A 20,254-nucleotide genomic window follows, 5' to 3' on the forward strand; every position below is an offset into this window, starting at 1 on the left:
GCTCAGAAATGTAGAGTGTGCTCAGAAATTTAGAGTGTGCCTGAGGCCTGGTGGCACAGTTATACAAACTACTCATATATTGCAGTTTTGCCCCCACCTCCCTGCGAAGGAGGAGTTGCACGCTTCAAGAAATATTTTTATGGCCTTTTCTCCCCAGCGCAAACATAGATTTCGTGATCCTGTCTTTGTCTTGTTTTTACATGTTTTTCCATCAATGTATAGGGTATTCAAAGTCTCAGCAGATACTGTGGTCTTGTATAGCTAAGTATAAAAAGATAAGATCAGAAAGCTAAATAGAAATTAGAAGAAAATAGAAGCAAAGTTCAAAATGCTGTTGTAGGTCACAGATGTTTAACAGTTCTTTTTTTTTTTTTTTTTTTTTAAATTAAAACCTTCCATAAGAAATTTGAAATAGGAAAATTTGAAATAGAAGAATTACTGAGTGTTACCAACTCGTTTTCTTAAGAAGACAACAAGCCAAAGTAAGATGAATCACTTATCCTGAAAGGGTCGTCATTTTCATTTTCACATACATTTGGTACAAGATCAGTAAAAAAATAAAACAGTTGCATATTTAGGCAACTTTTCTGATAGAAGCTGTTTATTGCTGAAGAATTCATGTTTTCTGAAGCTGCCTAAAACACTTAGCTCTCGTTTAGCACAAGTGTTTAAACAGAATGCTTTACTAATGCAACTGATTTTATAGTTATTGCATTTCCATAGGATTGAACTATTCTCGTTCGAACTTGTTTCCTGCCCCCCCTCGCCCCCACCTTAGACATGTGAAATGTTGAGGCTTTCTTCTCTTTCAGAAAAGAAGTATTTGAGCCAAGATTTTCTCGGGAGAATTGGTATCTTTGAGGGTGTTCTGTTTGAGATGTCTCAAGAGAAACCTGTTACTCAGCCTATGTTCAGCAGTGTTTTCCTGCTAGCTTACATTGAAATGGGCTACCGGTCTGTTTAAAAAATCTGGATCTAAAATTCCCTTTGGTCTGAATTCAGAGTTGGTGTGAGCTTGTGCAGTTCCACCAAGGCTGCTGAACAGAATTTGGCTGCGTTAGTCACAGTGACTGTGGCAAAAGCAGCTACGAGCAGTGTATGTTAAAAATATTGCTGTAACTACGTCAGTAATACTTGATTGGAAGAATGAGACACTCTCACTCCTTTTGTTTTTCATTACTGGGGGGAGAGGTGGTCCCATCACTGCAATTAAAGCTCACTTTTTCACTTTTTTTTTTTTTTTGGAGAGTTAGCCAGATGGATCGACTTAGTGAAATAATCCCACTAACAGTCCATATCTGGATGAAAGGTCAGTCTTTTTCTTGAGATAACTGTATATTCAAGAACTTCCAGAAAATTACATTGTCACAACCAGAAGCGTTTCTGCTAGTGCTGAACCAACCTAGTGTTTCTGCCAAGCAGTCTGCTTTCATGGCAGCTTCAGCTAAGCATAGAGGGAGTACAAAGGCAGGTGCGCTGTCTTAGCCCGAGCATCCCAAGTTTGTGTAAGGTAAGCTACAGGGGAGTGTCCTTTGCAAAGTGTCATACGTATTACTTGCTGTCTGCAAAGTAGATTCTGTCACTTTCCCAGGTATTTCTCCCCCCACACCTCCAAAAGTGACAGGGACAACTAACCATGTGTGTGATTTCCTCCACCTCCCATCCAGAAAAGAGATGTGCTGTTACCTGGGAGCTGCCCCCTTAGGTCAAATCCTTGTCACGCTGAGTTCAGTAAGAACTTCGATATTGACTTCAGTGGAAATAAATTCTGACTTGTAAGAAAACCTTCATGAATCTCATTGAGGATTCTTTAAGGATCATCTGTACTTTACCAGTGTAGTGATACTGATGATTGCTGTGAATTTTACTGTTGTACAAATGCAGGTGAAAGCGTGAACATGGTTGCAGTAACCTTAGAATAAAAGTACAGTAGGCCACTACAACTTTTTCGGCTACAGTAAAATCCCTCTCACAAGAGCGTGCTTGTGTTTCTGTAAGTTTGCTTTTTTACCTTTTAAGGTGTGCTGGTATAATAACTGATGTAGAAGTGAAGTGCATACGCACAAAAGAAAATCTCTTGCTAGGTATAAACTGATATCCTTGTGCCATTACTATGTTCTGATTGTGTTCTGGTATTGCTGAAACAAGAGTATTTTCTAACATAGACAAATTCATAGAGTAATGCATAAATTATACTGTGATGGTACTAGGAGCAAAGAAGAGTGATCCTGGAGTGAGTTTCTGGTAAATTGTGTCCCAGACATCGAATGAACTTGAAATGTGACCTGGGGTGTATGCAATGCTGTATCTAGTACAATTTACTGTTTAAACTCAAATATATTCAGAGATGGGTGAAAATACATTCTGAGTCTGCACTTACATTTTAGCAAGCAAATGAAGGGTTAGCACTTCCTTCTAGGATTCTGTCAAAGGCTGAAAATTGTGCTGGATGGAACAGGAAAAAAACAAAACAAAACACTGGTGCTGCAGTTTTTACCATTAACTTGTTTATGATCTTGGGCAGATTGCTGCTTCTTTCTCTCTCTGTTTCCCCATTTACAAACTTGGGATGGTGATGGCTTCTTCCTTTGTAAGGTGTTGTGCAATCTCTGGAGGAAAAAGTTGGTACTTAGTAGCATGGCAGAAAGTTGAGAAGAGTTGTCCAGATTTTTGGTTTTTTATTATCATGTATTGACTCTATTGTAGGGTAAAATAGCAATTGTGGTGGTGTAAATACTTGGAGAAAATTTTTTATACTAAGGCTTAATTTCATTTAATGTTTGTGAGGATCTAGAAGAAATGCCTGCTTTTTTCTCCAGACAGGTGGACTTCAGGATGACTTTTAGCATTTCATCCTACCAGAGAGTTAAAACAATTCACTTTCTAAACAGGTATATAAACAAAGTCTTTAAGAGTGTGTACTGTAGAACACAGATGGTGTTGTCACTTGTGTTACATATTTTATTAAACAACTTATTATTAGGATGTAATAACACTTTGCTCTCCTATTGTGTACTTTTGCAGGCATCAACTAACTACGTTTTAGAAACATTTTAGAACTAGTATTACCACCTCAGTTTTGCAGATTGCAGAGTAGACCCAGGAATGTTCAGGTAAGACCAAATGGCTGGTGGCAGAACCAAGTATAGAACTCCTGAACTTCCTGCAAGTTTCCACATCACCGTTAAATTCATTATACCAGCTACCTCTTTGTCACTAAAATATCTGCCCTGTGTCTGTGCGTATATTACTTTTCCATATTGACAGGTGAAAAAAAATGATAGTGAACTGTCATCTGTCAATTTCAGGCTTACTGGTTAAGTATTTGTGAACTTACCAAATCTGTCAACATCCAAGTTGTGTTCAGAATTCTTCTACTACATTTAAGAGCTTGTGCTGCATGATAGAAAAATAACCTTGTAGGTCAGAGCTTTTGGACCTGGTGTTTTGTTCTTCCAGCTCAGAGTCTCTTCTTAACTTAGTGCTGTGTGAATATTGCCCTCTATTCTTCCTACTTCTCTGAAATGGACTTTTACAAGGATGCGTAAGCATGTTCTGTTCAGGGTCCGAGATGTGTGAAGGTGATAAAAATGTATTTATGCTGGTTCCAGGTGTGAGCTAGAATGTCCTATTGCTCAAAAGGGCTTCTTAGGCCAGGCTTGGTCTGTACTTACATATTTCAGAGTGTTCAGTTCAGCTATCTAGCCCAAGCTTCTTGCTCTAAGAGTTGGCACAAGCGGTCTGGAAGGGAGTCGGCATGGTGGCAGTGTGGGCTTTTGCAGGGCATTTCATAGTGCAGGTCCCAAGTTTAAACTTGTAGTTTTATAGTAGGTCAGTAACCAGGAAGCCTAATGACTGTCTTTTAAAGCAGATTATACTGAGAATCCATGGATCTCGTGCTTTCTTTTCTTAGGCTAGTACTGTTCAGAGCTGTGGACTTTGGTGCCGAACTAGAGTTTTAAGCATGTTCCGCTTTCTCAGTTGGCACGCAGCCTTAAGCATATCAGAACTCGATTTCACAGAAAATTCTTACATCTTGTTCACCTTCTGATTTCAAATCCAGCTGTCTGTGTGCTATACTGTGAAATAAAATAATAGACAGCTAAGAAGCTAATCGGTAAAAATTGGTAGATCCCGAGGGAGTTATCCCCTATCCCTGCTCTACAGTTCTAGCCAGCACTGTCAGTTTTTTTAGCTGCTGATCTTTTTTAAATGCTGTCAAACTTGTATCTTTTGGACTGAGCTTTTCCTATGTTGGGCTTATTTTTAAGACAAGGACCATGTAGGATTTTCATGTGAGGGAGATGGGAAAGAGTAACTAGAATAAAAACATCTTCAAGGGAAAAAAAAAAAAAAACAAACTTGAAAAATGGCTTCTAAAAAAACCCAATAAAACAAAAAAGGAGGAGGCAGCCTATAGATCTTAAGGAGCTTGGCCTGCAGAATGCTGGTGCTGCTTGCTGTCTGAGGAATTTATTTTTATTTCACAAATACAAAAGTTTTTTTGTTTGTTTGGTTTTTAAGAAATGTGTTTCAGTTGTGGAGAGGACAAAGATCTTTATATACTTGCTTATTTTAGGGCCCAGTCCTGCAGTGCTTCTGTCATAGTCTCCCAGAGCTATTGCAGTTTGCAGGATTGAAGCCCTCCGTGCAGCTAACCTTACGGGGACCTGATCCTGCTCTGAGACATTTTGTCACAGATCCTTGGGCACGTGCACAGTTCTGGGTAAGCTGTTGTGTCTTGGCATCAGTGAAACAATTGGTGAAGATGGATCTGATTGTGGATTCTGGTTTATGAAGCAGCGAGATTCCTCTTGGAAATATGATGAGTTGTTACATACAGAAGTTTGTAAATTCTGTAGCCTGAGTGATTTTTAGAGGTGTTTCTCAAGAAATAGACAACTACATTCAGAACTTACCTCTTCTCTCCTTAAAATGTAAGGCTAAAGAGTTGACAGTGAAAGGAGATCAGTAAGGATATAGGTAAAATAAAAACGGAAGGGGTAAGTGGCCTGGTAGTGTTGAAGTTTCTTTAATACTTCTGCCTCCAGTTAATATATGAATAAACTAATTAATTTATCTAACTGCTTGTAAAATTAGTTCAACAAAAGTTTGCGAAAGTCAAATAATATTTTTGCAGAAAAATAAGTATTCTGAGAAAAAGTAAAACAAATCTTACCCTGACAGCTAAGGAGCAGTGTTTCAGATGGGAACCAGGCTGGAACCATGCCGTGACACTTCCTTGACTTGGACCAGATGCTTCTGGCTCCTTAGAGAACTCGTAACTTTAAGCAAAGTTAATGCTGGTCAGTTTTTGCTGCTGGTGTTCAGAACGCTGTGGACAGCAGTGAGAACTGAAAATAATCACGTACTTTTCAATCTGCTGCTGCTTGGAACTGCTGTTGTTATCAGGTCCGACTCAGTTACACTCACCAAGATGATGACTTCTAGTCAGGGTATGAGAAGTGTGTCTATGGTGGCACTGGTTTCAAATGATCCTGAAGAGTAAGGTAGTAGCTCAGCTCCCTGGTACTGCTGTTAGACTGCTATGAGCACGTAAGCAAGCAGAAAGTTAGCTCAGGGAACTTCCCGCTGCATTGGTAATACTGCAGAATGTAGGACTAGTAGAGAAATAAAGTATGAATAGGAGGATATGGCAGGATATTATTCACTTGCATCAAAGTGGAATTTCTTGTAGGGTCCTAGAATTTTCTGTGGTGTTATTGAGACTTGCAGTGGGTGTTGGATCTGATCCGTTCTGGTGCTAGAGCATGCTATTTATTTTTCTCTGTACCCAAAACTGAAGGTGGGTCTTAGATAGCATGTCTGCAGTTACAGCGAGACTGACTTAACGTCATGGTGCTCCAGAGCAGGGAAAAAGGCTGAACCAAATAGTTCATGACGAGGAGATGTTTGTATTCCTAATACCCAGAGTGAGGTAAGAGTATAGTGGTACCTGGGCTGTGCTTGCAAGGTATTGGCTCCACCTGGGGCGAGTGGGATGTGCCCTGCAGTTCTGATTCCCTGATCATCCAGATTGAGGACTCTCTTCTAGACCTTCCTGCCTGTTTGTCTGTCTGGGTTTCATGTGATGGAGATTGGGATGGAGAAGGACAACTGTAAGGAATATTTTGATGTCTTCCAGACAGTTAGGACACAGACACAGCTCAGTCTGGGAGGGATTCTCAGTATGAGAGCTGAGGTGTGGACAGTTTGTCAGGGACACCTCTGAACTTTGGCTTCTAAGTTAATTGTATGGATACTAGGACTTCAGGAGTATGTAGGGGGAGAGGAATATACTGACTATCAGAGACAACCCCACTTGTGAAGTTACCAGGGAAACTTATGAGATCGTAAAACTTTTTATTCAAGAACACAACATTTCTGTCCCTCATGTTTACTGTGACAGCTTGATTCATTGCCTGACATTTTGTCATTGTTTTACTCTTTAGCAAAAATGCATTCTGCTTATGGATGAAAGAGGACATTTCTGCTGTATTTCCTTTGAATGTGGATCTGTAATTATTGTTCTTGAGTTTATTTATGAGCTACTAAGGCCTTTACTAAAGATGATGTACTTGTGACGTCAAGAAGAGCTGTTCCTGTTTTGAATCTGTTGACAGTTTTTCCTTTACGAGAAGGAAGTTCCAAGGAGTTAAGTTTGATACAGTTGACATCAAGTACTCAGCACAGTAGATCTCCATGGGGTTCAGTGAAGCAGTTGTGGGATGATGGGGATAAAGAAGTGCTGCCTAAGTGTTCTTGCATTTCTGTGCATCTGCAACAAATAGCTTAGCTTGGACAATAGAAAGGAGCAGGTTCATCGAGGCTATTGATCAGGTTCATGGAGTTACATCATCTGCACTCCTCTGTGCTTTTTAATTTTTCAGATTTGGAGCAACAGAGGTTTTGTTTAAATAAATAAATGGAGAACCTCATCTCTTCTGTGCTGATTGCAGCTGCTGTTGTCTTTTGCACCTCCGCAAAGTAGGTGTGGTGAGTTACTTGTCTGAGGGGCAGTCAGTAGACAATATGTAACACGTAAGGACAGAGATCTGTGGATCCTCGCCTGCTTGTTACTGTGTTGAAAAACTTCTTCCATTCCAATTGTCTCGTTCCTTTTGGAGGACTTGATTCATTCATTAAGTCAGCCATGTATGGTAGGGGTGGAGGGGGATGAGGAGAGGAAAAACATGAAATATGAAGTCAAATTGCACTTAAATAGTAATTACATGGAATCAGATATTTTGGGAGAGCTGGACATGTGTTATTACCATATTAGAAGTTAAGCACATGCGTAATTCCTTACTAGACTGATTATTTGGTTTCAAAATGGCACCTGACTGCAAGGATTTTCAGCCTAGATTCCACACAGAAATAGTATGAATTTATTTCAAATACGTGAAATTTACTGCTGGTGACAAGTATTTGATCATAGTGTTATTTTAAACTTAGATGCATTAGCTTCCAAAACTTAGGATTCTTGACAGATATTTAAATATTTAAAACACCCTCTGTAGGATTGTTAAATCCAGCAGTTCAACTATATAAACAATGCTAGGAATAATGAAACAGAAAATACTCAAAATGGCATATGCTCTCCATAAATATTTCCCTCTTATTTTAACATTCACTGTGGTGAAACACAAGGAAAGTAACTCCTGAATGTTTATTTGTTTTAACTGACCATCTTGCTGCTGAAACAAGCTTTCAGGAAAAATCCATGGAGTCCCACAAGGTGGCAGGAGCTAACTGTTCTATACTAGAGCTGTGGTCTGAAGGAAAGCAGAGGTAATAAACTGATTTTGCTAGTTGCATGCATTCGAGTCATGAGCAAGTTAGACCAGAATTTCAAAAACCCTCCTTGTGTAGGTGTTTCTTGGACTTCTGAAAAATTGTGGCAAGTGAACTAGATTCTATCCTCAGGAATCTTACTTCAAAAGAGAAAGTTCCAGCATTCTTACTTTGTCAACAAAAAGGACCTTTATTTTCACTTGGTGGTGCTAACTTGGTTGTAATGTGCATCATCACTGTGAGTTGAGAGCAAGGATGAAGCCATCCAGGAATTTGCTGGCATTTGAGGTTCACAGTTTAACAAATTGACAGTGAGCATGTCTCACTTGCAAACTCACCTTGACATCGTGGGAATGCTGATCATGAGGTGGGACGCAGAAGCCAGGGCTGAGGGACTGTGGGAGTAAAGGAATTCTCTGCTTCTTCAGTGAGGCCATAGAGATGTTTTTCTTTGGAAACTGCAGAATCAAAATGGCATTAAAAGTACCCAAGTTTGGCAACTATTGGAAGTAATCAAAATAGCTCATCCTAACTAGTGAGACGGTGTGTGCTAGTGTATAGTGCGTAAGGCTGAAGTTTATTGCTTTCTATTCCCACTGCCCCAATCTTTCTTTAGGCTGCTGGAGTTCTTGTTTCACTTCTTGCTTTCGTTTCCACTTACCTGCTGATGGTTAGTGCTCTCCTGAAATATTCTGTGATTAGGATGTAAAGCACTGCAAAAGAACAAGGGGGTTAATCAAGTACGTCTCATTGAAGACGTGATTCGAGACCTGTGGTGTTATGCTCGTGCTTGCTTAACCTTGTACTTTGAGTTCTAAGTCTCTCATTTTTGTAAAATCTCTCTGGCCTGCTTTAGAGGAAATCTGCAGACTTTAGAGTTTTAGTTGGCAGAAGTAACACTGAGCAAAACAGTAGTAAGATGAAGTGATTGGCCCTGATTCAGTGGACAAAGTGTTGGTTTTGAGACTTGTGAATCTCTTGGTTTGTGTTAAGAGATTTTATCTTAAATCAGCAAATATCCATTTTTATTTTTTGAATGAGAGGACAGATCTGTATATTAGCCAGATATCTCTGGGAATTTGGACAACCCTATTTTGTGTGGGCAGACAATGCAATTGTCTAATTGGACATGGTGAAATTGAGAATAAGTAGCTTTCTTAAGCAGTAGACAGATATTAGGAGTAAAAATAGTTCAACTCTTACAAAAAATTTCAGTTTCTCTTGTCCCACCTAGTGTCAATTGCTTGTTATTATGCCATAGGAAAAGAATAAGCATTTGTGATGGGACTGTCTGGAATAGTCATATGAGATGGATTGAGCAAAAATTCTCCCCTACCTATGTATGAAATAGTGTTTCCTTTCCTAGCAATGATGGAAGCAACTTAAGAACATTTAAAATGAGTTCCACAGTGACTTACAGAGCTGTTGCACTAGCATGCATTGTCCAGTAAAATTACCTACACCTCCTTTTACTGGCAGGAGTGACAGGACAAGATGTAGAGATGAACATTTTCAGCAGCTGCTGTAAAGGCGTAGCATATACCATTGTCCTGCCAAAATATAAGAGCTTCAGAAGCATTTATTTTCATACCCCTGTTTACAGGAATGCATGAAATTCAGGAAAATCTTTGTTGTTAGGGCAGACCTGAATAATTTTGGTGGATGCTGTCAGATGATGCTTATAATTTCAGTGTGAAAATTCTGTGATTTCCAGTGGCTTATGCCTTTCACTTCCTTCTAATTTGAAAAGAATTTTAGTTCTCATGTAAACACCCTAAAATAATGATTAGGAAAGTAAATAATCAAGCAAAGATTCAGCATTTGATGAGCACACTGCTGAAATCTGTTATGTGGAGTTGAAAAGGTATGATTTACATAGTTATGTACCAGTAGCACTGGACTGACTATCAGTTTAAATTAAATGACTATCAACTGCGAATTATTAAGCAGGTGGTGCTTACTGAACCAAACTTAGCTATATCTGTCATTACTTCTGTTTGAAATTTTCAGTCACGCAAGTGAGATAGATGCCTTATTGCCATTGCAACTCAGTGAGAAGCAACAGGTCCCTTATGTTGACTTGTAATACTCACAACCCCCCCCCTCCATCTATATATATGTATGTTGAAAGAAATCAATTTTAAGCTTGAAGATGGGAGATAATGTATTACCAAGCTGTGTTCACCAGTGTTCTTTAGATATAGTCCCTGTATGCTGCAGACACGTGGACCTTGATGTGACTTGCAGAGAGTTTGCTACTGCTGCACATTCAGAATAATATAGTAAGGTAAGATTTTATTCTTAAGTTTATATACAAAAAGTTAGTGATCATGATAATACCAGGAGTAGAAAGAGTAATGCAAGCAACTAATTAATTCAACTACAGAGTTAATATAGAAAAAGACTCCAGAGTGTGTAGTGACATATGTGGAGTGGTAGCTTTCCAGAGAACAGTGGACACTGTGGTGTGTTTCTCAGCAGTGATAGATAAATTGTCATGAGAGGTTTCTGCTTTGTAGTGTACTTAAAATTATTACAGTGAACTGGGAGGCCTAGTAAAGGTTACTGAATAGTTTGTCAATTAATGGCAATTGCTGTATGACTCCAAATTAAGCACAATATTACTAGGGGAAATAGAGGTGGAAGGTGGGGAGGACTACACGGGATGTGTGCCTCTCCAGTATAAATATCTTCTCCAGGAAACCCAGGGTCTTCCCTCCATATCTGCCAAACTCTGTCTGTAATGTCTCAACTATTCTGTTGGTTTTAGTTAATTCAGGGACAATTGGAGTTGTCCTATCCACCAGATCCCCTACCGAGGTGCTGAGTGCTTGATTTTCTCCATGACCTCCATGAAAATGCAAGGCATCAATGGCCTCTGGTAAATGCCCAAAGCAGCTAAGGAGTTCAGCCAGACCAACAGGCAAATATACTACCTGTTTACTAACAAAAGTAAGAGTTTTCTGCATTCTTCCCATGTCTGATTTGTGGTTGGATTTGATTGATTTTGAGATCTAGAGAGTTGGCTGTGCAATAACAACAAAAAAACCTCAAAAGATTCTTTATTACAAACTTTGTAGAAGCACCTTATTAAAATGTAGCATTTTAAAATACAATCTATCCATAAAACCTGGCATAATCTCAAACCTTAAGGGTATGTCTACATTGTAGACCACTGTGTTTTGTAGTTACCTGAGTGTGCTTTCAGTAAGGTGAGAACAAGTATCAGAAGTGGTTTGGCAGTGATAGCATGGAGCTCTTTGTATGCTAATTTAACTTGCATTGAGTAAGGGTAAATTAGCTCATGCCAGACTGGACTGCTGTAGTTAGAGTTCCTCGTACTCGGTTCGTTGTTTTAAATCAGGTTTCTGTGTCTAGGAACATAGGTCTGCTGAAAGCATCTGGAGTCTTTGGAGCCAGTCACCAACAGTTGGTGCCGTATGCAATGAGGGCACGACCTGGACATTCCTTCAAGATGCAAAATCTGGTTAGGCTGCAGTAACATCTCTTTCTACACTAGCAAGTTGCAAATGAAATGAAATGCTGTTTACGTGTTTATTTTATAGGACGGGGTGTTAAAAACAGTACTTTCTCTTGGGAAATTATTATTTAATTAACTTGGCATTTATTTTGATATTAAATTGTTTTGTTGTTGTTGACAGTAAAAACTAGTTGAGGATAAGATCTGGTTATTAGAGGGCTTGTTCTTGGGTTTTGTAGGAGTCATCTGTGTGGTCCATGTACTGCACTGATCTACAAGTGATGCAGTTAAGTTCACAACCCACTACACTCAAGTCAGTGGAATCATTTTGACAAAAACGTGAACGTTGGAGAAGACGTCGAACTTCTCCAGGTTGTTTGTTACAGCAGCCTCTTTCTCCTAGAGGAGTGCACTTGCCGTTTCCTCGGGTCTTTTCAGCACCAAAGCTAGCAGGTGCTTTCGCTCTCCTTCCTTTTCCCAGACCATACCAGGCAGGGTCTCAGAAAGTGACAGTGGTGGTCAACAAGGTGAGGGACACAGGGATACAACCGATTACTTCTCTAAAGTTTAACGGCAGCAGCTGGAAGTTTTACTGTCTCCCGTACCTTTCTGTGGCAGTTTAAAATGCGTCGGTAGCAAAAGTAGCAGTGGATCCACTCTGCAGCCACTGCATTTTGTGGTGTGAGGTTTTCATGTAAATAGCTATTATTGTTAACCTGTGTTTAACCTAAGGAGTGCAGGGCAGAAATAGGAAAACTTGTGTTACTGGCAAGCCAGTGTTGTACTTTAACAATTAGAGTGTTTGTTGCTCTTCTGCATAGGCTAAGGACATAGTTTGGATCTCTAAAACATTGCATCCTTTGGTAATGAGTGGCCTAGCTTAAACCTTTTCTTTCAGTGAATTAAAACCAAAACAAAACAAAAAAAAATACAAAAACCTGCTTGTATATTACAGGAGGGGCGATATATGAGTGTTATTACTGTGTTTGTATTTGTACAGGCAGGTTGTTAACATGTAGGTTGGCATCTGTGTTCCTTGCATTCATGCTGGAGTGGCAGGAAGAGACCCCACTCTCTTCTATAGTGTCCCACAGATGTGTTTTAGACTTGAATGCAAGAAACCTATATGATTTTCCTTAATGAATAGGTTTTCCTGTATTATATGTACATCAGTCAGTACTTTATGTAGCACATTGACTTCTGGTGGCTAAAGGTAGAATGTCAAAATGTTTGGTTTGTGTGTTTTCTTGGGGGTGGGGAGGGGTGGCATGTTTGTAGTTAAATGTAAATTTTGAATATTACTGATCTGTTTTGTGTTCTTTTGTAGTAAAGTGAAGTGTTGCATAATAGAAACTTTTTTTTAGCTTTAGAGTCCCACACAAACACTATAGAGAAAACCACAGACCAGAGAAGGAAAAATTACTCGTTTAGTTTTAGAGAAGACCATGTGATAGCCAGATTGACACGTCCAGCTTTGATGTCAGGTCTCTGGATAAGAGTAGACTTCATCACGAGAGATGTTACAGCAGGTGTTTTGCTCTGGTGTATGAAATCCTAAGCAACACTTAACTACTGGAGATGAAATTGTATTTTTTTTAAGTGAGTTTGCACTTAGCCAAGGCTAATTAGTGGTTTTGCAGGAGCACCTTGAGTTCAGTTTGTTTGCAGTCATTCAGAAGAAGCAGTTGTTGGTAAAACAGAAGAACAGCTAAAGATTGTGTGACATCTCATAAATCCACAGGGATGGCTGAAAATTTTACTTTATTTGCTGAATTTGCATGCTGGGTTCTGTGTTAACACGATGCTTTCTTGCTGGCACAACCCCCCCTCTCGTGTTTCCAGGGAGGAGTCCTCTGTCCTTGCTCGCAGCTGTGATGGCCTTGACTGGTGCCAGCCGTCCTCCTAGCAGCTTTGCTTCTCAGGGGTGGCTGTGCCAGGCCCAGCTGTTGCCAAAACCATGGTGTGTGCGGGTGTACCCCTGTAGTGGGATGGGGAGTGTGGGGCCAGGTGGGGTGCCTGGGCCCCCTCTGCCAGAGGGCAAGAGTGGGAAGGGAGGCTGGGGAGGTAGGAGAGCAGCCGTAGGTTAAAATGGTGTAAGGACAGTTAAAGGTCAGGCTGCATTTGCTCGTAAGTGAACCCAAACAAAAATTATTTCCTTACCATTTTTGCTGCCCTGTTTGCTTTTCCCCAAAGCACGTTTATGAAGGAAAATATAACCTGGATATGCTAAGAAGGGAATGGCAGCCCACCTGCAAAGACCTGACCTCTCCTCCGTGCTCGCTCCCTCTCTCGCTTGTGCTGCCACAGAGACTAATCTCATCTCCTGCTGTGGCTGGCACAGCTGCCAGTTGTCCACAGATGTGGACAAAACACATTTATTTAAGTGTTTATTTAACTGTTTTCTAAATCATCCCACTTTGTTCCCCAGCTTCTTCCCATGCCTACAGAAGTCTGACAGATTTTTGGCCCTTAAATCTAAAAGGAACGGAGAATAGATTACAGCTAATGGATGAAATGAAGCTAAACTTCAAGATTTTGACAAATATGATACCAGTGGGACCAAGCTTCAAAAATCTGAGCTGTAGTTCTGGTGCTGAAGTCTTGTGTTGCACTTGATCACTATTTTAATAATTAATATTCAAGTAAGTGCCAAACTTTGGCTTTCTAATGAGTAAGGTAATATTGTAACCTGAAGAAATCACAAGTGTATATTGAATGCAAAACTCAGGCTGCTATAATGGTTTTCCAGCATTTCATGAAAATAAATTTTGCAGGATTAATTTTTTTCAATACATCAAGATTTAAATTCAATTAAGTACTTGGTGAATGAGATGTGAAACTGGAGGAAGTTTTTTATTCTGAAGAAAAGATGACAATATTTGGCCCAGACCCTGAAGGATTCTGTAAAAACAATTACACGTACTCTAAAAGAAATCATTCAAATAAATAGTTGTGTGTAGTGGCTGTTTCTAATTGGGCTTGATGTTTTATCACAGTTAGGTTTCCGTTCAGGAGGGAGGATAGGAATCATAAAACTTGATGCAGATTAGAAGAGTGAAATAGCTTTCTTTGCAACTGCTCTTTGAACCTTTGCATCTCTTTTAAGAATATGCTTACAGAATATTGCAGCAGTACATCTAGGAAGAAAACTGGGTTATTTTAAAAAACAGAACTGTATGTCTTTCTAATAAATAGTTTCTGATATGAGCGCTAGAATATAGAGAAGATTATACTAATGCAGTTTCTTTTTAAAAGTCTGTTTTGCATTTTAATCTCATGGAGAACAGCTCTCATTATTCTTAAAACAAAAACTAAACAGAGCGCTCCTAATCTTAAGAAATTTTGATATTGGAAATGTGATGGGGGTTTTGCGCTAGAGGCAATATATGATCTTACATTCTGAGAAGTAAACTTCTGCATCTCTAAACTTGCCAGTATCTTGTTCTGGTAATAGAGGTAAAAAGGGGGCAACAGAGTTCATATTTTGTTCTGCCACGTTGTGTGCAATATCTGAGTGCCTTCCAGCTACAGCAGAGAAGAACTGGGGTTTAACTTCTCGGGATAAGGGCATTGGGGAGGTGGTGCTGCTTGTGGTAGGATTTTTGGCTTTGCGATTTTACGCATTATTTGTGTCTGTCATTTGTACCTGAAGTTGTTCTGACACTTGTGATGTGTGGGTGTGTGCAGTAGGTAACAGGGCAGTGGCTTTCTGGTGATGGAAATCTGCTGTTGCGCATTTGGTGTTAAGGTACTGCATAGCTCAGAAGGCTTTTGTGTGTGCCTGTGCAGATATGAAAATCCTTGATACAACTTCTAAGAAGTGCTGAGATCTAGGAATCATTAAATGGCAATTCTGCTATTTCTGAGTACACACATTGTTGATGGTGTTTTCTGGAATGTTTTATGAGTTAATATATCTGCTCAGTGTTATAGTAAATGTGTGGTGTTGCAGAGTTATATAAGCATTGGATTGGGAGATTGTATCCATTTTGAGCTGAGTAGTGACTTCAGATTTAGTGATTAATATTGTATTTCTTCATGGGATTGGAGTAAAATATGGAGCTTCAGTGAGGATTATAATTTATTGATACTGTTGCAGACTCTGTATATATATGTAACCACAGTTATTTTGTGGATTTTACAGGAGGCAAAATTACAGTAGTAGACTGATATTGCAAATTTGATTGGGGAATTGTTTGGATGTCTTCACTGGCAGCCACTTCCAGGTTAAATTTTGGAGTGTTTTAAATACACTCACAAAATATTTGTTTGTTTCCTTTCTTATTTACTGTTATATTTCAGCTTTCAGCCATGCAAGATACATCAGTGTTACTTTTTCCCTTTGTATCTTCTTTCACTAGGTCTTCCCCCTCTTGATCACTTTCTAAGTAATTTTAATACTGATTAAAGTACCGGAGTAACAAGCCAGGAGAAGTCATCTTCTCACGTCAGTTCAGGAGAAGATAGATGGACTGACGGAGTGAGTAAATTTGTGACCAAACTATTTCTGAATTGGCTTGTTTTAAATAAATATAGAGACAATTTGGTGCCTAATCTCCACCTGCCTGTAATGTAGAGGATGAGAGGTTAGATATTGTCACACATAAAAGAATTTTGGCAACTGTAGTTTAAGCAGTACAAAAATTTCAACTTAGTATTAAAACAGTACAGAATATGTGTATGTGAATGAGTTTAAAACATAGGAGTGCATACACTTGTAGGTGCTTGCTGCTTCCTACTTCATGCCTTCTTTCTGGGGTAGGTTTTTATTTTGTCTAGTAGCTAAAGCATGATTACATGTTAGATGGTCCCTTTTAATGACCATATTCAAGCTTTCAAAAAAATTCATATTCTCCCTGCAAGACGAAAACTGACACAATTTAAAGTAGTGGGTTTTCAACTTTTTTTACATTACTTTAAAAACACTAAAAAAAGTGTCCTGTAGATGACACAGATGCCTGAAAAATGAATGTAAGCCTACCAACAGTGGACGACTACTCTTAGTTACTTTTGCAGACCCATAGGAAGTAATGACTACAGTGTCGAAACTGCTGATCTAATGTTGTATCTGTACTGAAGTCAAAGACCTCTGGACAGGGTAATAACACAAGCCAGCAAAGATAATGACAGAAGTCTAGCTGTTTGGTAGTGTTAAGCACAAACTGTTTCACTTGGAGAAGAATGGTTGCCTAATAATGACTTCCACAGTCCTGCCCCTGAAATCCTACAAATGGTAAACTTTGATTTTAAAATGTACTTGTTAATTTGATGACCTCAGTCAAGGCAGCTTGGGAGAGGCAAAGAAGCAGAGAATAATTATTTGAAGTGCAAGCAGATGCTACTGTATTTTCTCAAGGAAGTTTGTTGCGTAGAAAGACAGGGTTAAAGAAATGGGGCTTTTTGTACTGAAAACAATGCAATATTTTAGCCAGTTTCTCCAGCTTTTTCTTTGTATGAACTGTAGTCTTAAGGATGAAGTTCTTTCAATAGTAAAAGACTGAAGTGTGCTGATAGAGTCTTTCAGAACACTTACAAAAAATTGTTTGCAAAATAAATAATAGCAAGTTACTTAAACATCTATGAGAGTGTTTTGGTTTGTGACCAAAGTCACAAGATAGACTGAAATTAAAGGTGTGCCTTTGTTGTTAAAGATGTGCATTGCTGAAGTTAAAGATGGGCCTTAAGTGTCAACCTGATAAATTGGTTAATGATTTTTATTCACTAACTAAGAATACTTATTAAGTGCTTCTGGTGTTCTCTAGGTTGCTGGACTAAATTGCATTTGGCTGTCATGTCAAGAGTGCCAGAGATTGCTCTTCTGTATCTAATGAAATACTCTTCCTAGTGTACATGTGTACTTGAACTGAAGAAGTAGAGAGGAGGAAGGAGGCTAATACGCTGTAGCAAGAGCATACCTGGCTGGTATTTGTGAGAACTGAGAAGTGCCGTTTCAAAACTGAGTATCAATTTGAATAGCAGGGGAAAACCAGTACTCAGTGCTGTAGAATCTCCCTTCTCTAATGCAGGTAGGAAACAACTTATCTGAAATACATAGAATAATTCTGAGTTTGGAGGTGGGTTTGTGAGGTCATTTATCTCTGGAGTGGTGGACTCCCAGAGCTGTGAGTGATGCTATACAGGTGTTGGTTTTGATTTGAAGAGAATCTCCGTCACTTATGTAGCAGTAATTATATCAGAAAAGGCAGGAATGTCTTTGCTGTTTCTCTTGAGCTCTTACTTGTGTTTTAACCTTGCCTGCTGTTGGTCCACACACCATTGCCAGCACAACATCCCATGCAGGTTTTGTGGATTCTTGGTTTTAATATTCACTTCTGTTCAACTGAGTGTGTAAATTACATTTCCAGTGCTAGTATGGTTCTGGCTTTAAACTATGGGTTTTCCTAGTAAGGAAGCAACTGTATGTCAATTCAGTGCTAATAGTTTCTCCAAAAAGAAAAAGTTCTCCTGAGAGTGAAACTAGAATCTCAAAAGTATACGAATGAAAAGAGATACAGCTGCAAAACTACACGGACACTGGTGCAGAAATGGCATTGAGATTAAGGTGGATATGATACGGCGTGTTGCTGCTTGTAGGCCGGCTGGCCTAGCCTGCATGCTGAGATTTAGGCTGCCTTTAGTTTCCTTGTGGCTGTGCTGATGTTACTGCAGCACTTGAAAATACTGCTGCAATGAGGCTTTGTATCCACTCAGTTGGAGCTGACTGCTCCATCAGAGTAGCTGTAGATAGGGATGTACATCTGCATCAGTGACCTTCAAATTACAGCCTGAGGAGTTAAGGTAATTACAGTCAGCAAAGGTAGCCTGTGAACTGGGAAGGCTGAAGATGAAGGCACAGGTCCTGTCTGTCCACTCTTGGAAGTGAAGGCCATCAGGCTCTGCAGAGACATAGGGAGAGAGGTGTTATTATGTCTGCAGCTCGGTCTGGATTTGACTGCAGACTGAGTATAGGACATACTTTGAAACAGTGTCAAAAAGTGAACAAGGCACAGTGAATTTCAAAGGAGTCATTAAAGGCTTTGTTAAAAGTTGCTGGGTTTCATAATCTCTTGAATGGGATCTTCCAAATATGAGTAAAAGACATGCTACAGTTTCCTATATTGAGCAGACAAGAAAAAAATATATGAAAGAAGTGGAAAATATAAAATTGGTTGGCCGCCTTGGTTTTCTTTTCCCTTCTGTCAGTAGTAGTGTAGAGGACATCAGACAGGATTTTCAAAAGTGTAAGAACTTGACTTAAACTGATTTGCAATTTTAGTTTGGTTTGTGTCTGCTCTGTACCCATCAGTGCAAAATAGCTGCGGATCTTGCTGTGCAAAGCTGAGGCAAAACATTCAGACCTGAAAGAGAGCAAGACAGGTGTCTAAGTAGGAACACTTTCCATGGTTATCTCCATGGTCCCATTTAGAAAAACCGTAAACGCATAGGAATTGTCTGCTTTTGGCCAAGAGGTATAGATCAGATCCTGGCTTACGTGAGTGTTAGGAAGATCAATTGACATGCTGTTTTCCATTATGAGTTTTAGTTCTTTTGAAACAATGGCTGATGGCTCCAATGGTAGTCAGTCCACCTTGCCTTGTATCTTTTTGGCTTTTTCTCGACACTTTGTTTTCCAAGCTCACATTTATTTAGATGTTATATATGACCCTGGTTTATGTGGGTTTTTGTAATGCCATCCTAATGATACAAACAAACCTCACTCCTCAGGAATGTGGGGGACAGCATGCAGCCCAACTCTTGCAGAGGCCAGGAGGGCTGGCGGGGGAGTCCTGCCCTGCGGGAGCAGAATCGGCCCTCCTAGGGGGAGCCAGCTCCCGTGGCCTGCTGTCCCCCGGGAAAGGGGGGCCTTGGTGGGGCTAGAGTATGCCTTTGGCAGGGAAGGTTCATACGGAGGGGGAGATGCTTTTACTAAGTTAAGGCTCTGCTTGGTGTCAGTTTGAATTTTAGCCTAAAAAGTCTCACAGTTCCTGAAGCTGTCTTCCTAAAGAATACCCAGCACTACCTTTTCTCTCCCCGCCCCCCCCCCCCGCCCAATAACTTCATCAAAAGAAGTTAGTTAGGCACAAAACATGGCAGTTCGATCTTTCAGAAGATACCACCATCTCTTGTTTTTAACGCGCAATAAGAGTTTCCTCCGGCTGCAAGAGCAGGAGTCTTGAATCCGTCCTGCAGGACGTGCCTTTTCGGACCGGCTCACACGTGAAAGCGGGCTCAGCCCACAGGCAGCCCTCACCAGGGCCGGGGCGAGTGGGGAAGGGTCCACAGGCACTTTAGGGCTGGGAGGCGGCGTGGGTGGGCGGCTGCTCACGCAGGGCCGGCCACCTGTGCCGTGCGGGGCGTGCACCGCCACTGACGTCGGCCCACGCGATGGGGGGGCACGTCCCTGCGTGTGGGGAGGGGGTATCGGTGGTGCCCGTCTCAGCTGTAACGCCGTTTTTTTAGTAATGCGGTCGTATTTGGCCATACTGCCAAAAACTGAGCTATAAGCAGGGAGTCTTTGCTCCACTTTTCCTCTCGGTGCCTCCGCTCCGCCCCGTCCGTGCTCCTCGCGCTGCTGAGATCAGCTTCCTGCTTTTCATTTTCCTCAAAGCACTGTTACTCCTCCCCTGAAAGAGTTATTTTCATCGTTCTGGAGTTAATTTTTATGGGTGGCTGCAGACTCTTTTTTTTTTTTTTTTTTTTTTTTTCTGACAGACTATGCCAAGCTGGAAAAGCGGTATCATGGTGATTTTGTTCTGTTGCAGCGAACCAGAGCTGTAGGCAGAATGGTAGACTGCTGCACCGAAAACATTTCTGTGCCAGCTCTCTGACCGTGGAAGGCGAAGGAGGTGAGTGCCGGTTTTATGTCGCGTAGGTCCAGGGAGTTGTTGGAGGTGGAACCAAGAGCCACAACCTACCCTGGCTCAATAACAAGAAACGAGCAATTATGTTGTTACGCTCTCTGATTAGAGTCTTTTGCTC

The 20,254-nt window shown here is 40.4% G+C and overlaps 1 protein-coding gene across 12 annotated transcripts in view; it reads left to right on the forward strand.

Annotated features, from left to right (window-relative positions):
* The window catches only part of BBX (BBX high mobility group box domain containing), a 150,911-nt gene that overhangs the window by 13,697 nt on the left and 116,960 nt on the right, over positions 1 to 20,254 (forward strand). For 8 of the 12 annotated variants that reach the window (XM_086762500.1, XM_086762484.1, XM_086762567.1 and 5 more), the window contains exon 3: positions 19,988 to 20,121. The exons of 1 other annotated variant lie outside the window; for it this stretch is intronic. The gene's annotated coding sequence lies outside the window, so the exon portion shown is untranslated. The remainder of the gene's footprint in view (positions 1 to 19,987; positions 20,122 to 20,254) is intronic. 3 more of the 12 variants (XM_086762492.1, XM_086762509.1, XM_086762516.1) reach the window with 1 other exon arrangement.

Source organism: Chlamydotis macqueenii, chromosome 1 (genome assembly GCF_036417535.1).
Source record: "Chlamydotis macqueenii isolate bChlMac1 chromosome 1, bChlMac1.mat, whole genome shotgun sequence".
Classification (NCBI taxonomy): Eukaryota; Metazoa; Chordata; class Aves; order Otidiformes; family Otididae; genus Chlamydotis; species Chlamydotis macqueenii.